The sequence below is a fragment of the Apteryx rowi genome, unplaced genomic scaffold, assembly GCF_003343035.1.
Source record: "Apteryx rowi isolate R43461 unplaced genomic scaffold, aptRow1 scaffold_821, whole genome shotgun sequence".
In the NCBI taxonomy this organism is placed as follows: Eukaryota; Metazoa; Chordata; class Aves; order Apterygiformes; family Apterygidae; genus Apteryx; species Apteryx rowi.
In genome coordinates this window covers 209664-232718 of record NW_020451118.1, presented here as the reverse complement: position 1 = coordinate 232718, position 23055 = coordinate 209664, and the positions used below count along the sequence as shown (strand labels likewise).

The window sequence follows — 23055 nt, the reverse complement described above, 5'->3', positions numbered from 1 at the left end:
TCCTTACTGTGTCCTCTTCTCTCCCCGCAGAGCATGGGGGCAGCTCGGGTGGCCAGCCCTGCTTTTTCCCTTTTATATACAAGAACCGGACATTTTACACTTGCACTAATGAGGACATGGAGGATGGGCAACTCTGGTGTGCCACCACAGACAGCTATGATCGTGACCGACGCTGGAGCTACTGTGCTGACATCAGTGAGTGCAATGTCCTTTGCACAACTTCCCTGTCCTGACCATTGCTGAATATCTGTAGCACTGACATTTTTCTATCTGGCTCCTAGTGCTGAGCTCAAACCCAACAGGACCCTGCATCTTTCCATTCACCTACAAGGGTCAGACCTACACCTCCTGCACAACTGATGGCGTATTCAAAGGGCTTCCGTGGTGCTCTTTGAGCAGCAATTATGAGCAGGATCCGAAATGGACATTCTGCCAGGCTTCTGGTAAGGATGTGGGGAGTTACAGAGCTCAGCAAATCACAGCTATATTTGCCACAGAGGCAGGACAGAGCAACGCCAGAGTTCACAGTAGAGCTGAGACAGTTAAAGTGCCACAAGTAGGACAGCACAGCTCCTTCACTCCGGTTCATCACTGGGGCATTGTGAAGGGAAAATTCACCCAGGTATCTGGCAAGATCAGGACCGGTAGCTAAGGCAAGGTTTTCACTGGTAATCTCCAGACAGACTGTGGGGATATGTAGGACTTAGGGGGCAGTAAGAGGACATCCAGCAGAGGAAACCTTTACCAGGCCATTTGCCTCTCAGGATGGTCACAGGGCTGTTCTTGAAATGAGAAAAGGAAACCTTCCTCCCCAAAATCTTTTACTGTTTCCCACCCTGGCCTCTCCCCCACCACTGCTCTTTAAAGATGGAGGCAGGCAAAGGAGGCAATAAAGCAAGCAGGGGCATCTCTGGACACTCAGGTGTTCTAAACTCATTCCACTGGACTACCAGCCCTCCTCATCTCCAGCAGCAGCGCCTAAGACAACAGAGAAAAGTAGGTGTAAGATGCAAATTTTGTACTGAAGGGAAGGAAAAAGGAAGCAAAGAAGGGAACAGAACTGGCTTTACATATCTTAAAAATCTTGAACATGCATGAAGGGATAGGAGAAAATATTCAAAAGCAGTTTCATGATTTCCCCAATTGTTATCTTGATTAGCTGCGCAGGGAGGTGCTGTTTAATATCTCAAAACTGGAAGGAAAAATGTTTAACATTAATTTTCAAAATCTGCCCCCTTTTCCAAGACTATTCTCAGCCCCATGTGATGGGGCTGACAAATTTAGAAAGTTCTAATGAAAATAGGAAAAATGCAGTCCCTCAGTTCCAGGCTTGGTGCCTAGCTGCCTGCTGAGTGTTCAAATGGACATTGGGGACTGGACACTGCCCATAGGCAGCGGGGATTAATAGGAGGTGTTAAAAAGGGCAAAAGCAAAACTCACAGCCCCAACTGGGAATGGTCAGAAACATTCCCTGAGACAAACTGAAGGGCAAAGCCCATTCTCCTGTTTCCACTCAATCAAACCTTCTCTTCCATCTCAACCTTCCCCCAACTAGTGTCTGGTACGAAGAGTGGGAACCTCCCTTGTGCGTTCCCATTCAAATACAAAGACAAGCTATACCATGGCTGCACAGACACTGACTCGCAAGATGGGAAGTACTGGTGCTCCTCCACCAGCAACTACAACAACCAGTGGCACTACTGTTCCACGACAGGTAAGGGATGTGAGAAGAGAGCATCCTCGGGGTGCTCTTGGCCTCTGTCATGAGATGCAAGGAGGGCAGAAGGGTGCAGGGTTCTGGTCATTTGGGGAGGGAGTGGGTGGGCTTTGCTATGAGCACTAGAGGGAATTGACTCCACCCAGGTCATTTCTGGTGTTTGAAGAATGGCTCAGTACTTACAGACAAACGATGGTAAAGTGAGCACCAGGATACTCTGGCATGGAAATAGGTCTGAGACTACACAGCTAGAGAAGATCCTGTTCTCCAGGGATGCTTTTATTCCTTGTCTTGGTTGTGGAGGTCCTTATGGGAACTATGTGCTCAGCTCTGATACTGGCAAGCCAGAAAGATCCTAGAAACAGCCATGAAAAGGAATCCGGGTTTGGCCTTGCCTTTTAGCAAGCAGTTTTGGTCCTTTCAGCTTATCTACAACAATGGCAGTTTATCCCTGTCTTTGTACAGTTGGATTAGAGGAAAGTGCTCTAACTCAGCAGACAATAAAATAAGATGAAAAGGGGAGAAACTGAATAACTCTGTGCTGGAAACAACTGCTCATTGGCACTAAGGGTTGGATTTATCTCACATAATTTCAGGTTAGACATCTAGACTGTTCTCATAGATAGCAGAGGAAAGCAAGCATCTCTGGGTGGGAAGCACCTCACCTGGGTTAAACATCGACTTTCAAATGAGAGGAATTTCTCTCCAAAGGCTTTTTAGGGCTGTCTTCATTGTAGACCTCTAAAGCCAAGTGATTTAAATCCCACCATATGAGTATTTATTCACATTAGCCCATTCCATCTGACATACCAGGAATTCACTGTGGGAACTGCAGCATTTCATTATGTCTCTGCTATTCTCATCACAGCCTGTCTTGCCTCAGAATGTCCCGATAACAACCAGTAATGTATCCAACATCTGAGGTGAGCCTGGCAACATCACAGAGGCTTTTAAAGGTGGGCACAGTGCAGGGTTGGCAGGTGAGTTCAGGATCCAGCCCATGCCTGGGAAGCTATGTAGGAGTCTGAATCGTGCTTCTTGGGAGAGTACAGAAGGACATAGGACTGAACCTAAAGCCTTGTATGGAAGGAGGCTACAAGAGAATTGAATTCGATTTAGATGGGCTAATATGTATTCTTTTAACAATTTCTGCTGAAAGATTTGGCCTGTTTAATGACATCCCCAGAGGTATTCTCTTCCAAGTACTTTCCCAGTTCCTCGCAAAATCCATGAATATTTATTTCGTCTAGAACATCCTTTGTCAAGGAGCTCCACAGATATATTGCATGATGTACAGAGAAACACCTCTTTGATATTTTCAGCCTTGTTGCTCCAAGTTTCCTTCACTGGTCACTGGTTTTCATTCTAGAAGAGACAGTAAATAGTCAGTCTCACTTCATTTGCTACATACCTATCCTGATTTTGCATGCCACACCACTCGTGTCTTCTCAAAGCCAAGGGACATCTCCAAATATCGTTTGTCATTTCCCATGACAATTCTAAGATAATAAGATAAAATACATGCATTCCTTCTGTCTGGTTAATTATCACCCATTTTTATTGCTGAGGTCATCCACTGAAAAGACTTGAGGTGGCCAAGACTTTTGACCTGAATTTAGAGAAATGATGCAAAAAAACAGAACTGTGAAAACTTACTACTCAAGAAAATATGAAGCAAAAAGATTTTTTTTTTAGGTACTTCTATTCATTCTCAAGCTTACACTCTTCTTCCTCTTCTTTCTATTTCTAGAGTACGGAGGAAATTCCAATGGTGAAAACTGTGTTTTTCCTTTCATCTACAAGAAAAAGCTATTTTATAGCTGCATCAAAACAAACGACAGCACTGGGAATCTGTGGTGTGCTACAACAGGCGATTATGATCAAGATAAACTGTGGAGCTATTGCCCTGAAACCTGTAAATATCTCCCTTCCTCTGCTCTCCTCCCAGTAAGAAACAGACTAAAAATATAAGTGTCAAGTAACAGCTGGTGTACATCAGTCAGACTTCAGTAGGAAAAAAGGAGTGATGCAGGTGAGGGAAAGACAGTAACCCTATGAAAAAGAAAATGATTAGAAGTTATGTGAGGGATAAAAGTTGTGCTTCACTCCCACTCTGCAAGAATCTGCACATAGATAGGGAAGCTTTAGATCATTAAATGTTGGAGCTAAACAGAGTCATACTGGGGCTGGAGGGGTCACCTGTTTTTTCTTTTTAAATAATGGGCATTAACCCCTGGAACAGCTTGGGTTGTTACACTGGATCTATGCAGTTAAAGATCTGGTGTTTTTCTGAGCAGTTTGTACACACAGGGGACTAGGCAGGAGATTTGGGGGAAGGTCCCTAATTTACGTTCATCTGTGAATTACCCTGGTCAGTTCTGGTACTGTTTTGCAGATGTATCCTGGAATAACACAGAGTCAAAATGTGTGTTCCCATTTATTTACATGGAGAAGTTGCACCATTCCTGCATCCAGAGTGAGAGGCTGCCTGGAAAATTCTGGTGTGCTACAACGAGCAACTATGACCAGCACAAAACATGGACTTTATGCTCCTACACAGGTAGGGTTACAGTCCCTCCCTAACCATCTCTGGGACATCAGAGAATGGGACCTATCATAGGTTCACTATCCTAACTCCAGGTGGGTAAAATGCCCAAAACTCAGGTCTTGGGTTAGATCTGGCGGCGTGGAGTCCATCCTTCAGTGGGCCCCCCTATTCCACAGCTGCAGACCCATGTTTGAGAAACTTGGATGTAATCAAGGAAAAAGAAAGGAAAGGAAGAAAAAATCCTAAGCACATGTGATCCTGGAAGGCAGCCCAAAGGGAAATAGGCCTTATGCCTGAATCTTCAGAGAACCTGCATGAATGTTATTGAAACATCCATCCCCAAGTTCACAGGAGACTTAGAGAGATGAAAACTGAAAATTAAGGATGAGGTTGCAGAGCAAACTGACCCAGGCTAAAATTAAACTGGATGACCAGATTGCAACTTGACTAGTTGCTGCAACACAAGTAACTTCCATCTGATAAAGAATATAATTCTAGAGGCAAAGGTCTGATCTTTTATTTCCTGGGTCAAAATCTCCTCCTTGGTCCATGGTATGGAGATACTTGAGCCAGAGAGAAGGATGCCTCTCTAATCTTCCTCTAAGTCTCTTTCAATTGGGAAAGATGGATGTGAATTCGTGCTTCATTAGCAGCTCCTCCTTGTGGGCACGCTGTGAGCATGGGCTGAGGTCCCTTTCCCAGGGTCACCAGAGCAAGCCAGTAGGGCAAACAGGGTGACTAAGGCTAGGTGTTCACCCTAGCCTCCTGCAACAGAAACGTCCAGCACAGAGAGGCTCCAGGCCAAGCAGAGCTCAGAGCACAATGTGGGCAGGATCTCAGTGCATGTGCCTTTCTCTCCCACAGCTCCAAGCCATTCCTCTGAGAAACCATGTGTTTTCCCTTTCACCTACGAGGGCCAGCAATTCAGTGAATGCACCAGCCTGAATGAGAGTAATGGGAAGCTCTGGTGTTCCACTACTGACAACTACGACAGGGACCGCAAGTGGAGTTTCTGTCCTGTCTGATGCAGGGGAAGGAAAAAAAGAGGAATGGGCAGGGCCCAGCTATGTGGCACTGCCTGTAATGCCTTAGAATCCATTCTGTCAGCTACTGCTTAGCTTCACGCAATCCATTTAATCTGAGTTGCTTTGATTGTGTGTACAGCACTATGCATTTTACCGGGCTTACAATAGCAGCTAAATCTTAGAGTCCATTCTGTCACTGGAGTCATCTTCATCACACATGTACAGTCTCTGAAGGAAAGGGAAACAGCAGCAGGTGGAAAATGCCGCATGTGTTTCCCAGAATAGGCCAGGATCCCAGTGGGAAGCTTTTGTTCTCTTTCTCTTGGTGCCAAGTGCAGCAGTCAGCGCATCATTCCCTGCAGTATTGCTCCCTGTACAGGCCCTCACTTATTCTCATAGTGCTGCAGACACACAGGCCCTGCTGTGCCCCCTGTGCTCTTGGTATCCAGGTTTCTAATCCTTATGCTTCCCAGTTCAAAGTGGCAGAGCTGGGAAGGGGAAGGCACCCCAGAAATGGTAGAGCAAGGAAATGAAGTGATATTGGTAATTTGGAGCACTTCCAAGGCTGTCCTGCTGCCTTCACCTCTATTCTGATGGGGACCTGTTGGAGAGAGTCCAGAGGAAGGCAATGCAAATGATATAACCTAGGAGCGAAGGTTAATTTAATTGAAAGGAGAATGAGAGGACACTGGGAGTGGGATCCACTCTGGCTAAAGGGTACCATACAGAGTGCAGAAATGTGAACAATTTACCCATGTCTGTCTCCCTTAGCTGTGACAGATGCACCCCACGGCTTCTGCCTCTTCCACCCTCAGGGACTGCCCCATTCTTGCTTTTCTGTAAGAAGGATGGGGACCAATGCAGCATCCAGTCTGGTCCCAGAAATAGCTCCTGGCTTGCCCTGAACCATGAGCTGAGCAGGATTAGAGTTGCTGGGTGCAAAGCAGAGTCTTTGAAAGATGGGGTCCTTTCCCCAGCATGGGTGGGCTGCACTATGCAGACTGAGCCAGGATCTCCCACCTTCCCAGTTCCCTGTTTTGCCATCCAAGAAGTCTGCCCCTCAGCAGGGTGCTGGGTCAACCCTGCACTCAATCACTTTGGGCATTTCCCAATGGCTTTCAAAGGCAATGGCCCTATGGCAGGTTCAGAGAGGTAGAGGACTGAACTGAGTGACTTTCCCCTGTTCCCATGTGCCAGTTCCCATCTTCAAGGTCAGTTCAAGTCACATGTGTGTTGGCTGGTAGGATCCCAGCCCCATGCTCTTTTTAGTTCCTGCTCCCAAGCCCCTACAATTACTTAATTCATTTCAGGACCCTGTGCTCTTCCCATTTTCCCTGAATCTTCCTCTTTTAGAATGTTCCATGCAGTTCCCTGAGGCCACATCCCCAAGGAGCTAGGCTCATCTCCCACCCTTGTTCAGGGCTGGAGGATAAACCTTCTGTCCCAGTGGGCAAAAAGTAAAAACTGCTGAGCAAATCAAGATTTGTCTTGCATCAGCAAATTGAGACAAGCTGTTCCCTTTTCCTGGCACCAAGTTGGGACCAAACATGCAACAAACATTGCTGGCATGCTTCATTTTAGAAATGAGAGTGGGTCAGCTACTTTTGCTTCATGCATTTTTAGCAAAGGCTTCTGTTTTATTGCTCTACTTCAGTCCATTTTCAGAGAGTGCTTTTGGGCCTGGCCACAGTCACAAAGGTTTAAAAGTAAAGAGCTTTTAAGTAAAAGTAAAAGCTGTTAAAAAAAAAAAAAGGATCATGTTCAAATGCCAGTTGCAGAAACTGTTCTGAGGCACAGCAGGGCCTACAAAGAGTTTTTCCAAAAGACCGTGGAGCGTGCAGTACTTGTCAGTGCAGTTCATTTCAATAGAGGCCACAATACTCTGAGGCAAATGTGCCATAAACTCATGCAATGCTGATGTCTAGCTCCTGGGGTGTGCCGAGGTTTAGTTTTATGCAGAAAGGCTACAAAAAATGGGAAAAGGCAGGGTTTTTTTTTTCCTTTGATAACCTTTTTTAGCATAAAGCCAAAGAAGTCAAAGTATATATAGCAAAGTTAAAAAAGCTATGATAATGCATCTTGAAGTGTTTTTAAAACAAATTATAATTTCTTGGCCACATTACATTTCAGATAAGACTTAGATTAAAGACCTCTAGCATTTAAGCAACTACRTTTGAGTTCCAAGATAAGAAAAGTACAAGGCTAAATGATATCACCAATAATTTTGACTTATGCATAATGTGGTTTTTGTTTTACACAAACGTTCATGACCAAAAGGCTGATATGAAGCAGATTTCCTTCCTAAAGAGCATGGTGCAKAGTGCAAGGCACCAAGAGGTCAGACCAGCCACACATACACAGTTGCTTATATAAATTAGCAGAAGTTACAGATCCAAAGGTTAATCTGTCCAGAGCTAGGGGATAATGTCTGTCAGAATAGAAGAACATCAGGGCACAAGTAGCTAAACTCAACATGATGCCATTAAAATCAGCTTCAGCTAAGAATAAGGTTAATTTATCCAGTCTTACACATCTAGAGTGCAGGTGTCCTTATTTGAGCCAAGCACTGAAGCCACCGTTGCTGTCAGTGGGCAGAAATAGGTCCCAGAAGACCTGATACACCTGRACTGGTGTGAATGTCTCCTTTAGGGTGAGATGAAGTGTGCCCTAGAAGCATACATTTTTCCCAGCTGACTACAAAGGGAATTTAGATCAAATACAGGCATGTACATCACAAGCATTAGCACAGGAACAGTGAGTTCCACTCACACCACAACACAGCAGCTGTTAAATGTCTGTGGAAACCTAGCCTATGGAAACTTCCAGCACCTGTCATTTCTCTGGTACCTTCACCCTGGTGCTTCCAAAGGCTTAGAAACTGCCTAGGAGAAAATATGGGGAGTACAGGATAATGAACCAGATCAGATAGTTCCTTGTCTTCACAGCACCATATGCTGACTTGCAAGTTGCTGTGTTTTAAAAGCATGTGACGTTTTTAACTTATTTTAGAAATGGGAAAAACAAACCCTTTTTTGGTGAGGCAATCAGCCCTTGTTAACAATGCCTTTTCCTTCAGTGTCCTGAAAATAAAAATTGGAAACGGGGCATTGTAGCAAAGCTGAAATGGACTTCAGTTTCCACACCCCCTCTAGGATTCCTCCTGCTTTTTGGAGACGGATATACCCCAGAGTCACTACAGCCCCATTCCCTGTGTGTAAGGARATGAACTTTCTCCTCTACAGAGCAGTGGGGCTCAGACACCTTTGAGCAGCTACACCAAGCCCCTCATTAATACAGTCAGCAGAGCCYTGGGGCTCTTGTCTTGAAGAAGGCACCTGTGGTGCAATTCAGGTGTCTAAATATAGGCAACAACTACAATTTCAGATGACTAGAGGACTGCACTTAGGTATCCAAATTACACCTATTGGTCTGCTGAAGGTCCTTTCTCATAAGTATAGGTGTTTTGCTTTCAAGATGATTCTGCCATAGGAATCCTAACTCTCTTTCAGACAGGTCTAGATGCAACTGKGATATGACAGAGATTAGACAAAGATTGTTTCAGGTCCCAGCCTCTCAGTRCCCATGTGCATGTGTGCACACAAAACAGATCTTTCCCCACCAGGGCAGGCACAGGGGCAGATGCCATCACCTCACCCCCTTCCCTGTGGTTGCTGGACATGCTTCCAGGATTCCTGGTCTCTGCACTTGCAATTTTGCATGGGTCCATTTTCAGAAACCAGGTGCCAACCCAGATGAGGCTCAGACATGCAGTAACTGCAGGGAAGGGGATTTGCTGCGCCTGTCCAGTGCAGGATTCACTGGTCRAAGTGCTGCGTTGTCATGCCTCCCTGATTGCATGCACTGCTGAGCCAAGGCAAAGCAGCTGTAGCCACAGGATGGCACCATCGACCCTGGAAGAGGGGCATGGGACATGACTGCTGCTGGCTGCTGTCCTGCTGCACTTCAGAGATGTGGGGAGGGCTGTCCCTGGACAGCCATCCTGGGCAGTCACTCTGGCTTTGCTGCGCTCTGGCTCTGGCCAGTGGTTTTGGGGGTTCTTTCCATCTGGGGACCAGAAAATGGGCCAGTCCTAACCTTTGGCCAGGACGCTGGTCCCACAGTACAGAAAAGAGATATAGAGACGTGTTTGCTCCTGGAATGCTTCTCATACACATGTGCCTGCGTTCATTTGCACTCAGAGCTTAAATGTATGAGCACATGCAGAGTACAAACAGAAAGCAAATGTGCCCATTTCCACATGCACAGGATGCTTGCAGCGTTCCCAGCTCACACACACGCATTCACACTGACCACACTCCTATTTGCAGTTGCGTGCAAATACGTGCTAACACACGCACACACTCCAACAGGCAGGTCATCCCCATGTAGAGGCCTACTCAAATAGGTCTGGAAGCTCACTTTGGTCCAGGAGGACAGATAGCAGGTGAATGTGATTGAGCGATGGACCATGGGGAGGGAGGAAGAGACCCAGAGTTAGAGAGGAGCAGGACACATCGAGAAACAGAAGAGCATAAGATTATTTGTCACATCCCTGCAGCACAGCCACTTCCTTTTCCATCACTTCCTTTGTGATTCCTGTGGCTAACCACTATAAAACTTCCCCTGCTCTTACCCCAAACCCTATTTCTCACCTCAGAGCAGATATATCCACAGACAGACAAACAGTACAGCAGATTCAYGGCTTGCAGAGAGAAGAGAACACCTACTGCTTCTGCACAAGATCCTGAATGAGGCAGTGTGTCCAGGCTTCCCTGCTGTATGTTAACGGATAACTGAATGGTTTACAGCACATTGCTTATGGTAAAGGGGGTCTTCAGCTCTGCACAAGGGGGCTGACTTCACTTTAAAGAATGGAGTCTTGAAATAAGCACTGCAGCTCATCAACCTGGTAAAGTCCTTCTGCAACATCTATGCGAAAGTACATTTTTTCTTGCATTGATTTTGTACATTGCATCTCTGCTGACTACATTTGAATTCTGAAAGGTTTAAAATTTATAATGCATCCTTTCCTTAAAATGTTGGTCTCAGGAACCCCTCCCTGGACAAGTGCAAYAGCACTGCTGCGGTCAAGCACTTCTACCCTTTCTACCTTGATATATCTTGGCTTTAGCAGTGATGGTGCCTTTGTACAGATGGAGGAAATTTAGTCAGGCTACCKTATCTCAGAAAATAAGACAGCTGCCCTAGCACCCTCAGATGGGTTCCTACTTGTGGGATTTGCCAGTGCAGCCCTCCAGCAGACCTCAGGCTCGGTCTCTGTGGTTCAGCTGTAACRGGGACTGAGGTTTCAATCCTTAAATGCTTTGTTCTTCGTGCTTCCAGGACAGGGCAATTTTTAGGACTTGACTTAGTCTGTGGTGCTCAGAAATGTGGCCTAACCTGAGCTTTCAGCCTCAGGCAGGCCAGTTCAAATGAGGCCATGCTCTTCTAGGGGAAGGTGTTGAGCTGTTATTTTAGCAGATGCAGAAGTGCAGCTTCTTCACAGTGTTTGGTGCAATGATGGGGAAAAATCTATTTTTGAATAATTTTYCTATTAATTCTTTCTGTCCTGGTAGTGCAAAGGATATGAAGTGAAACATTTGTGCCCTGAATATAGCCTCAGCCACTCAATGCCCCTCTGCAAAAAACAGGAAGAAGGGCTGGAAACGCAAGTTTCCTACAGCATGGGCCTGGGGCAGTGCATGGCAGAGACTGAGGCTGAGAGCAGCAAAGAACTCAGCTTGTCTGCAAGGATCAGTYTGGGCCGGACCACAGAAGGAGGTGGGTGTTGGAGACTAAGTTCTTCTGCAAACCTCAGGCCTAATAAAACCTCATAAGACCTGAACATGTACCAGAAACTCTTTGGCTTGAGCCAAGAGGATTCTGCAAGGCTTTTGGATCTGCATGGTATATTTAAATGTTCATCAGGCCATAGAGAAAGCAAAAATCATCCTAGGCCATGTGGGGAGGCCATTTAAGTTACCCCAGAAGGGAAGACCTGAGTGCCAGGCTCATTCCTAGCTAAAAACCCAGTAGACCAAGGACAAAACCTGTCATTTCCGGCCAAATGCTCCAAGCTCTGAGCTGTGCAATGAACTTTTAGGCAGCCTGTGCAAAGTGTTGCAAGAGGAAGGGATGAGATGCTCCTCTATCCCCGCCCCTACATTGCCTGCTGCGTAGCCAGGGGGCTTGGATAGCGGAGATTCCTGCTAGCACAGGAGGGACCAGAGCTTTGCAGGGCGCTCCAACAGCTGCGGGGTGGTGTTTCCCTGGGAAAAGGCTAGAAGGGAGAGAAATGTATAAATGGAAGGGAAACATTAAAAATTTGTCCATGGTGCTGGTGGGCAAAAAGGTTAAAATAAGGTTTAAATAGAGGAAGGGGGGAGGAACTARGAGCAAGTCTGCTACTAACGTCAAWTTTTTWAAGAAGTGAATATTTATATTTAATTTTCCTTATRTTTTTGTTGAGGGGGAATGAGCATTTCTAACAAACAGAAACATTTTCCACAATACTCATTTATCAAAGTGATTCTCTTTAACTGCCACACTTTTCATTTCCTACCTTTCCCTAGCATTTTCTTGGCAAGAGAACAGCCCTCCACTTAACCAGGGGCCTTTCCAAACACCTTTAGCCTCTGGCTGCACCCAAAAAGTTCCTCGAAGAAGAAGACAAGCCCCTGCAGGAAAGCAGACAGTGTAGCCTTGCTGGTCCAAACCTCAGAAAAGCCATCCTGAGCTTCCAGGAAATGGATTTGGAGTCAATCCAACAGCAAAAACAGGAGTAACAAAGCCACAGAAAGCAACAAAGGCACAAGAAGAGCAGCTGTGATAGCCAGATTCCAACCTTTCCCCTTCTGCTGCTCACCCGGACCCTTTGGATCATCTCACCTCCAAGTGGAAGGTTCCCCTCAGAAAGGGAGAGTGAGTTGGTGTCCCATAAATAGAGAACTGATAATCCCCCATAGCACAGTAAGAACCAAAACTTTTCCTGAAAGTTGGAAAGAAATGGGAAAGAAAGATAGAAGTGGGAAAAATACTCAAAAGAGATGCAAAAGTGGATGGGAAATGGGCATTCATGAATTTGTGATTATTAGCTAAAAAACCCACAAGTGTTTTCACCTACCCGAGACAGTGAAAGGTGGTGATTTGTAATGACAGCTAGCAGTTTTCTGGACAGTTAAATCACAGTTAAGTAATCTGGAAACCAAATGCTAGCTCCTTAGCTGAAAGCAAACACGGTTACTGGTTTTCTTATCTACCCCTCACCCAAAGAGTAAATGCCAGCAAAGAAACCAAGACACTGCAACCACACATGCTTGTGGTCAGAAGTGCTGCCMATGGACTTTGAAACCAGTATCTCCTGCCTTGATTGGGTGGCTCTGGCTGCTCTATTCCCCTCTACTTTTTTACCCTAGCTGGTTGATGGGAAGGAATGAGCCGTACAGGGACATGCCCCAGCTCACAGACACTTCTCCGCTTTTGGTGCTCCCAGCTCCACATCCAGGTCCCTGACTCCTTCCCCTGAACGGGGATGGCTTGGCAGGGCAGCCCACATGAAAGCATCGATACCCCAGCTATAGCCCTGCAGGTCCATACCATAGGGAAGGGAGAGAGGAGGCACCTGTAGCAGGTGGTGACTGCAGTTTGTTGGGTTACTTCTTCCCACGGGAACAGCCCATAGCTACGGCAGCACCCATCCCCTCTTACGAGCTGCCCCGGGATGGGTGTGGTCAGGAGAGCAGTTCCTGCACTGCAATGCTTGGAGTAGAGCAGAGCAGCCCCAGGAGACTCCTGCCACAGCCCAGGGGCTCCAGGAGACGGAGCCAGACAGGAGATCTCTTCTCCCCACCTCTGCGACCTGAACAGCCCCAGGTAAGGGAGTGCCTCCTGGTTGCTCTGTGTTTCCTTGGAGGGCAGAGCTGGGGTCTGAGTGAATATACCAAGAGATCTCTCTTTGCCTGCTGTCTCTCMTGGGCTGCTTCTTTCACCCACTCATGCTTTTGGATTCCAGCCCCAGACTAAGACATTTAATTTTTGGCAGGAGTTTCTACTGGTGCCTGTGTGAGTAGAGGTATGGCCTGAAGTGCAGCACACCTCACCCTAATGAGAGTTTTGTCCCACATGGAGAGATTCAGCTATCCCCACGGAGTGGCCTAATTCCTTCTGAAATGCCTTGGGATAGCCCAGACACCTGCTTATCTTATGGGATATGATATGATATGATATGATATGATATGATATGATATGATATGATATGATGTGACATGATATAATGTGATGTGACGTGATAAGGGAAGGGAAGGGAAGGGAAGGGAAGGGAAGGGAAGGGAAGGGAAGGGAAGGGAAGGGAAGGGAAGGGATGTTTGGGATCCCCCTCTGGACCAGGCACCCTGGAGCATCTCCTGTGGCATTGGGCACCTGTGTGCAGGTAACCAAACTGAGTTGTTGCTGTCTCATCTCAGCACTAGGGGGGAATCTTCTTATCTGATGAGAAATCAGAGCAAACTAGCTCTCCCTGCTTCTGCTGTCTGTCCTGGCCTGTCCCCACTGCCATTATTTTTGAAAAACAATGTGCCAGATTGCTTCAGTGAGACTTGGCTCTGATCTGGATTCTGTTCTGAGGGAGATTACTGCAGAGGTGGGAGTCCTGACCCCCAAGCTCCACTGCAAGACCCCCTGGTCCCATCTACGTTTCTTCCTCAGGGTTTTTGAGGCAGCAGAACTGTCCTTCCCCTCTGTGCTCCAGCAGTCTTACATCATGGAGAAGCGCGGACACCTTGAAGAGATCCTCATCAATGCACCTCAATCCCGGAGTGTGGGAATTGAGATCACCAACAAGACGCGCGTGACCCTCCGCAGGCCCAGGTTTGTATGATGCCTGTCATTCCCTGGCTTGACAAGGTGTGTGCATTCACCATGCCAAGCCCAGCCACAAGTTTGGGAGCAAGGAGGGCAGCAAATCTGCATGAGCATGGGGTACTGGCAGGAAGAGTGGGATCATAAAAACTGTACAGAGCACCAAGAAACAGGGTGAGGAGGAGGCACCTATGACCCGGGTTGGTGCTGACGGGAAGAGGGGAGCGGCTGAACGCAGCCTGTCTGCCTTGTTGTGCACAGCCTGGGCAACAAAACACTCCACCTTGACAAAACACAAAGCTGGAATAATGCCCTGGCCCTTCAGGGCTTGTTTAGTGAAGGTGAATGTCATCCCATCAGCTTTCACCGCATGATCTGCTGCTTCACCTGCAATATCACATGTTGGCATCCCTCTTGCCCTGAAACCCTTCCTGCCTCATCACTGAGCACTCACTCTGGTGCATGGGGTAGGGGAGCAATAAAGAGCCTGTGTCAGCTGGGGGGCTGAGGAGGAGGGGACAAAGTTGTCACCAGGCAGCCCCCTCAGGACATATGCCTCAATTCCTCTTGCAACCTTGTCCCCTTGTCCAGTGAGGTGTCAGATGTGCTTCTCTTGCAGCCAGAAGCAATGCCCCAGTCCCCTGCATAGGGAAGCAGAAACATTCCAGTTTGTGATGCTACAATTGYCTCCACAATTTTTGGTATCCCTGCAGCTATTTCTGCCAAAGTGGGCAAATTTTGACACCCCCGTCACCATCCATCAGCCCCCAGTCCAGGGAAACGTGCGTGTTTGTGAAAAAGCAGCTGAGCCCCTGGGGGGTGTCTGGCCTTCTGGCGTACGAGTCTGACCTCTTCTCCTTTGCGGTGATGTTCTACAACCCTATGCACAACTCGGTGTTCCCCCACCAGTATGCGGTGGAGATCTACACAACAGCGATTTGTGGGAGCCTGGAGAGCCTCTACAAGTCCATGCGTGGTGACCGCCCTCAGTCCTGCACCTACAGGAAGGAGCTGCTGGATAAAAATGCCTCTTCCATTGTTGTGTCCTCAGGGAGCTTCCAGATTTCTGCCACCATGTCCAACCACGATAAATCTGTCCTTAAATTGCTCCTGGAGGAAACACCTGGCCCTCCACCTCAGTATGCTCCGTACGACCCTTCTTATCCCAAGAGTGACTTCCCCAAGGAGATGCGCCCTCCGGCTTTCTCCTATCTGAAGAAATAGAAGCCTTCGTGCATGCGGCCCAGAGGAAAGGGGACTGCCTCACTTCCTTTGGGTGCCACCATGCACAGTCTCGGTGGATAGGACATTGATTCTTCAAGCACTGTGCTTGGCTGCTTTTGCTTTCTGARTAGGAAATTGCTCAGCGGCTGGTGAATGAGGTGAACAACACAGAGGAGATGCTGGCACCAATGTGCTGTATAGATTGCCCTAAACACAATCAATTCAATGCACAGCAAGTCTGGGCACCTCTATTGCATTAGTCCAATGTCTCAGCCTTATGCTGGCTGCAGGAGGACAGACTAAACCAAATCAACATAGACCCTGCCAGTGTAAAATTAACCTGTCAAGAAATTGCTTAGCTTATTTGAACCAGCAGGATGTGTTTAAACTGGCTCAGTCAACATGTGGCTACAGTGATTTTGACGTGGTGCTTGCAGCCTTACCCCTGGGTTTACTACATTTTTGGACCACTACATAACTTGTAGTAATGTCCATTTTTGTCAGAGCTGAAAATCAGTTTCTCTAATTCACATGCAAGTTTGTTTTTAATGTCATCTTTATGTATATTTGACTCCCTTTTCACCAGGCCTGCCACCAAAAGGAAGCAAGCAATATGCCATGTGAATCATTCCCATTTTTTACCCCAACATTTTTCAAAAGATCCTCTTTTTTTTTTCAAAAGCTATTGAGTTACAAAACGTCACAGAAAAAAGAAAAGTCAAACGAAGCTTTTTTCCAATAGCTGCTGTGTTCACTCYTTTGGGGTTGGTGCTAATCAAAGGGAACAGAAGAAAACAGTGGGGAAACCAAGACGCCAACATCTCACATTTTCAGTAGGTTTCTGTTTTTGGAACCTGAAACAAAACTGCTCAGATGGAGATGAGGGGGCGTCTCTGCAGAGACCCAGAGAGAGGTGTCCACACTTGTCACATACCAGTTTCCTGCTTTTGTGCTTGCTGCTTTTCATTTAAGCAATGCCTGCAGCCTTGTTCTGCACGGCTGCTTTTTCCTCCTGGGCACGCAACAGCTCCAATAAAAGCTGCAATTACAGAACAAGCCTGTTTTGTGAGTCACTTGCACACACACAAACTGACAACCATTCTCCCTTGCAGGAGGTGCTGCCTGCAGTCTATCAAGTTTCGCTTACAGTAATTTATGGCTTTGGGGCTATTCGTTCAGGTTGAAACTCTGTCCGCAGGACAGCTGACCCAAGCCAGCTCAATTGGATGACTCATTTATTTATTTTCTTTGGTCTTCCATGTGTTTTGGTGGCTTTTAAGAACCATGGTGGGAGGAAAAAAAMCTTTTCTCTGTATTAAAGCTTCCTGGACAGCAGTCTTATGAAATGCACTTTGACCTTTGCTGGGAAAWCCCTGCATACCAGGAACGTGCCTACTGAAATTCCCTGCCAAAAATAACAATAAAAAAAAAAATCCAGACTGTTCCAATTTAGCTAAGCACCAGTCCTTTAAAAAAAAAATCAATGTATAGGAGAAAATGACTGGGACATTCCTCCAGGCCCTGGACACTGAGGACCCCTTCACCTTGTGCTGACTGTGTCCTGAGCTAACCCAGCACCTCAGTGAGCACAGGATGCCTCCAAACACCACCACAGAGCTGGCTGCCTGCTGTGGCTCAGGGCAGACTGCTCTGCCTGTACCCCTGCTGGGCTGCCAGGTGCTCTGGACCCAGCACCCCAGTGCCAAGGTGTCCCTATGTGGGCTAGGGGCCACAGATGGAAGAAAGGACAAAACAGGCTGGAAAGGGGGCAGGTTGCCTGGTTGCAGAAGGCTTGTGAAACCAAAGGATGGGGGTGGGAACAGGGCAGCTTGGCACGGATGCATGCAAGGAGGGGAAGTGGTGACACCTCAGCTCTGCGTTGCTGCCAAAGACGAGGCTGGAAAACCACAGCCCTGGGCGACGGCCACCTCCCCTCTCRTCGTTTCCCCTCACAGTCCTGCTCCTGGCACAGGAGCACCCTGCAGCCCTCCAGGCTTGCAGCCATGCTCTCCCCAGGGTAGAGTTCCCACTTCATGCTGGCACGACCCTCAGCACAGGGTCCCGGGTGCTGTCCACAGGACAGAGCTGCCATGCAGGGGTTTTGCAAAGCTCAGCATCTCAGCACCCAAAGGGAGATGTGATTTTTTTCTCCCTCCCTATCAGCTCAGAGACCAGCGTGGTTCCTCATTTGGGCACCCCGGATGTGCAGCAGGCGGCACGGCCAGCCTCACCCTGTCATGGTCCCCATCCTTGTTCTTGGTGAGTGCCGGGGAGAAAAGAGTGGGGATTGCTGGCCGTAGGTCTGTCCCTGATGGATTGTGTGTCCCTTGCAGGCTGGTGGCTGGTGGTCCAGAGCAGGGTGCAAGCACGTGAGTATGGGCACGGSGCATGGGCAGCGCTGCGCACTGGGACCCTTCTCCAAAGCCATCTCCACCGGGGTCCTGGCCACCCTCTGGAACCCATGGGACCTGGGTATGGGCACCCCCCACTGTCCCTCTTGGGATGCCAGAGGGAGGGTCAGGGCATGCAGTGGGTGAGAAAGAAAGGAGGTGTCAGGCTCTCCAGGGAGCAGCATTTCTCTAACTCACTCTTTTCTCCCCTACCCCAGAGCCAGGACCATAYCTGTCCCTGAGCCCCAGCCACGAGGTGGCTCTGGGGGACAAAGTGACCCTGCAGTGCCACACACCCAGACAGGGCGGCAGGGCCATTCTGCACAAGGAGGGGGTCCAACATCCCCTACAGTACCAAGACAGGGTGCAGGGTGCAGCGGAGTTCCCCATCACAGCAGTCAGACGGGAAGATGCCGGGAGATACTGGTGCCAATATGAGATGGAGGGTGAACCACCAGAGAAGAGTGAACATGTGGAGCTGGTACTCAGAGGTGAGGGGTGAAGCTCAGCACTACACAGGGGAGGGTCCAGGGTCCTGAGGTGGGCTCTGGGCTGGCTCCCATGAAAGCAAGAGGGTGCTGGGGTAGGTCCACATATGGGTGGGCAGTGTTCAAGGGTCYCCATGAGGCAGACTGTGACTGAGCATCCCCATGGGGCAGGTAGTGCCTTGAGATCCCCATGCAGSGGGGCAGTGCTGGGGGGGTACCAGCACAGGGCGGGGCAATGCCTGGGTGGCTGTGGGGTTCCCATGTCTCACTGCCTACCTCTTCCCCAAATAGATCCCAAGTATCCCCGACCTCACATCTTCCYGAGCCCTGGGGCAGTCGTGGTACTGGGGACCCACTTCACCATCCTGTGCCAGGGTGGGCATGGAGCCACCTTTCTCCTGCACAGAGAGGGCAGTTCAGCCCCCATCCAGCGCCAGGCSCCCGGGGGGCACATGGCCTTGTTCTCCATCCCCCATGTGAGCTGGGCGGACAGTGGGACCTACAGTTGCTCCTACCGCCCCCAAGGCGAGATGTTTGTGTCATCATATCCCAGTATCTTCCTGGAGCTGGAGGTGAAGGACGAGGAGGAGGAGGAGGAGGAGGAGAAGGAGGAGGAGGAGGAGGAGTCCGGTTCAGCTTTCCTCCCAGGTAGGGCTGTGCACCCTGGGCTGCCCAGGAACCATGGGAGGATAGTCCTCCAGGATGGGCAAGGGGTGTCCAGAGGGGGAGATGGGTAGGAGGGTCCTAGCCCTGTGATGCCCCGGGGGCTGTGGATTCAGGGCCCCCAAGGGACCACCCCACCATGGCAGGGCTGGACCAGGCATCCCCTTCCCCAGGGGATCTGACCCCACAGCCCCCTCCAGGAGCCCTGAAGAGGGGGCAGACAGAGATGGTGGAGGGGGCCTTGCCCCATCTCATCCCTGCTCTGCTCCCCAACATGCACCTTCTTCTCCTGCAGCATCCCCTGATGCCATGCAAGCACGGTCAGTGCCAGCCCAGGGATCACCAAAGCCAAACACCACAGGCCCCCACCCACCAGCCACGGGGTCCTCCTGCCCCAGCACTTCCAGGGGTGAAGATCTGGGTAGGGGGGCCACCAACCCCCTTTGCATGGGGTCCCAGACCCCTGTGGAGGACCCTGGGGGTAGTGGGGGGCTCACAGGTGGGTTGGGGGCAATGGTGATGGGGGRATGGAGGGTGGCAGTGGAGGGGTGCACTGGATAGATAGGTGCAGTAAGGAACAAGAGGGTGGGGGGCAGTGCAGGAAACAGAGGGGGTCGTGAGGGGTGAGGGGGTGTAGGTGGTGCAGGGATGGGTGGGGACCACTGGGTAGTATAGGGAGGCTGGTGGTACTGGGGGGTGCAGGGTGGCCTGGGGGATCTTAGGATGCAGGGGAAGAGTGGGGCAAACGGGGGAGTGCAATGGGGTGGCAGAAAGGAGTGGGGGCATGCAAAGGGTGGGGAGAGCGCTGGAGTACAGAGGGGGGGCACCAGGCATGCAGGGGGCAAAGCGGGGAGGGGACCTGGAGGGCCAGAAAGGGCAATTGGATCCTGAGGGACCTCCATGGGGCTAAACCACCAAGWCCCCTATCCCGCAGTGACACCCCCCGCTTCTCTGTCCCTTCAGATTTCACCCTGGGCAACACCGTGCGCCTGGGGCTAGGCGCAGGGCTCCTGATCCTGCTGATGCTCCTCGTGGCCGAGGCCCTGCATAGCCGGAGGCGGAAGGGGCAGGGGCTCTAGCCAAGCACCCCCATGGCCACCCCTTCCAGCCCCATGGGACTGGGCGGATGTACCTGTCCTGCTCCCCTCTGCCTGGACCCAGCCTCACTCCCCTTTGCATCCCCATTAAATCTTCTGCTGCTCCCTGTGGTTGTCCCTGGCTCTTGCACCCTGGGGACCAAGGAGGGGTTGGGGCTCCCACAGCTGGGGATGGGGGCACAAAGGCAGACCAGGGGGCTATGGGGCAAGGGATGGAGAGCCAGGGGGGCTGGATGGAGAAACTGTGATCTCTGGAACACATATTCCCCAGAGCACCGCTGAGCCCAGCACCCCCAGCTGGGGGAGAAGAGCTGGGGGGACACATCCCAGACCCCACAGAGCAACCCAGGCACTGGATTTGCAGGCTGATTCAGGCATCGGGGCTCTGACACCCCTTCCTGGAGGCCCCTGGGCTGCATTTCATGCAGGTCAGGAACATGTCCTGATACTGCGCTGAGGACCACGTGCTCATGCCCAACAGGTGACAGCACCTTAAGAACTGTGTGCCTATGCCCCGCGGGTGACACGGTGCTGGGTATCCATGTACCGCATTTGATGCCACGTCAGCCCCCCAAAATGGGAATTGATCCCAGCTCGGGGAGGTCAGGGCTCTCAGCACAGCCCAGTTTAGCCCAGCTCAACCACAGTATCACAGAATGGTTGAGGCTGGAAGGCACCTCTGGAGATCATCTAGTCCAACCCCCCCTGCTCAAGCAGAGTCACCTAGAGCACATTACCCAGGACCTGTCCAGATGGCTTTTGAGTATCTCCAAGGATGGAGACTCCACAGCCTCTCTGGGCAACCTGTGCCAGTTCTCTCTTACCCAGAGCCCAGCTCTGTCCAAGCTGTACCATCCCATCCCTGGAGCAGCTCTGCCCACCAATGACATCAGAATCACCCATGGGCAGATGGTCCCAGAAGCACCAGGGGGGTTGCAGGGAGGTGGCCRCAGGTAGGCTAAGGGCTGCGGCTAGGAAAAAAGGACAAAACAGGCTAAAAACAGGACAGTGTGTCCCAGCTATAWAAGGAAAGGCTTGTGAAACCAGAGGAAGAGAGTGTGAGCAGCACAGCTTGACATGGGCACATGCTGGCAAATCACAGCCCTAGGAAACTCCAGCTGCGATGACAAGCCACCACATCCAAAAGCTTGAGATCACTGCCACTGCCAGACCTATGCTGCGTGTGCGCATCCATCTCAACGAAAGGAGGAACCAMTACTGCCCTTAGCCAGAAGAGAAGGGGAAAGGGAACATAAGGCTTCCTGGTTATGACCTGGACGATTAACTTGCATGCAGAGGGCAGAGATAATCACCAAATACACAAAACACACCCTTGGGTCCCTGAGGACAATGCCYTGCAGCTCTGCAGAAAAGGAGTTAGGAGTCCTGGCGGAGAACAAATTAACCAAGACAGCTGAGGGCCCTTTCTGCRGGGTTGTGAGAGCACATCYGGACAYTGCATCCAATTTGGGSCTCCCCAGTACAAGAAGGACMCAGGCATAGYGGARCGAGTCTGGTGGAGACCATCAGGATGGTCCTAGGGGTCTAGAGCATACGCGGTCCGGCAAGAAGCTGAGGGAGCTAGTCTTGTTCAGCCTGGAGAAGCATAACCATAGGACAAGTGGCAACAGRCACATCATGCAACAAAGGGAAATTCCTATTAGCTACGAAATGTTTTGCACTGGGTCAACCACTGCAACAGGGACCAGACAGGATGTGGGAGCTCCATGCTTGGAGGCATCCTGAAAGATGGACACCATGAGCGACCTGTGCCAAGGGGACCTGCTTTGATGAGAGATTTGGACCCTCCCACTGTTAAAAAAAAAAAAAGCTAGAGATGAAAAGAAAAGGAACAGATGGGGAAAAATAGAGGGGAAAGCCACTTGGGCACATGCCACCGTGACGTGGCAGGGTTGCGTGCTTGGCGGAGAAAGCCAGGTGAGCAACCCGATACAGGMAGTGGACTTGTGAAAGCAGCTAGCAATAAACCAGTCGTTAAAATTCCCCACGAAACAAGTTTAGAGGAAAAAAGTGGCTGCCGGAAAGCAATGCTGAGGGTGTGTTTTAGAGGTGACACCAGTGYGGAGATGCTAACTGCAAACGTGGCCAGACTAGCACTGCAACACAAGAACAAGAGGCCAGCTCAGGAGCAAAGCCCAGCTCAACAAATAAGCTGTCATTTCCAACAGGGAAGCATCTGAGGATCAGAGAAGATCGAGGGCACATCCTGCAAAGGTTTGCAAAGGTCAGCAATGCCACATTGCTCTGAAACAGGCAAACCGAACCCRCTGCTGGGATATGGAAGGAGTTTTTCAGCCCGCGTGATGCATTAAATATTTTGCTTGCAAAGAATCCGGAGCAAAGGACAAGGAATAGGGAAAGAAGTGGACTTGCTTAATCCAGAGGAAGGCATCCAAATCATTTGCTAGGATGTGAAAGTTATCTGCAAAGGRGAAGATGCCTTTGCTAGACATAAGGGGAAATTATTAATTGGCCTTAATTATAGTAAGGCAGGTTTGGGTTAAACAGAAGAGCATCACCTGCAATGAGTTCATGCATCAATAAAACTGTCTGGAGCAAATCTAGGCTTTTTTTCCTGAGCTGGGCTTTGCATGCAGACACGCACCCTGCACGTGTGGACACGCATCCTCTAGGCATGTGCTTGGCATGCAGGCACACGCCCTATACATGTGGACACACATACTTTAGGCATGTCCTTGGCGTGCAGGCACGCACCCTGCACGTGCAGACATGCATGCTCTAGGCATGTGCATGGCATGCAGGCACGCACCCTGCACATGGGGACATGCATGCTCTAGGCATGTGCATGGCATGCAGGCACGCACCCTGCATGTGCGGACATGCATGCTCTAGGCATGTGCTTGGCATGCAGGCACGCGCCCTGCACGTGGGGACATGCACGCTCTAGGCATGTGCATGGCATGCAGGCACGCGCCCTGCACGTGGGGACATGCATGCTCTAGGCATGTGCATGGCATGCAGGCACGCGCCCTGCACGTGGGGACATGCACGCTCTAGGCATGTGC

At 49.8% G+C, this 23055-nt stretch overlaps 1 protein-coding gene across 1 annotated transcript in view; it reads left to right on the top strand.

Annotated features, from left to right (window-relative positions):
* Positions 1-23055, top strand: part of LOC112977336 (deleted in malignant brain tumors 1 protein-like) — a 199336-nt gene that overhangs the window by 43945 nt on the left and 132336 nt on the right. The gene's annotated exons all lie outside the window — the stretch shown is intronic.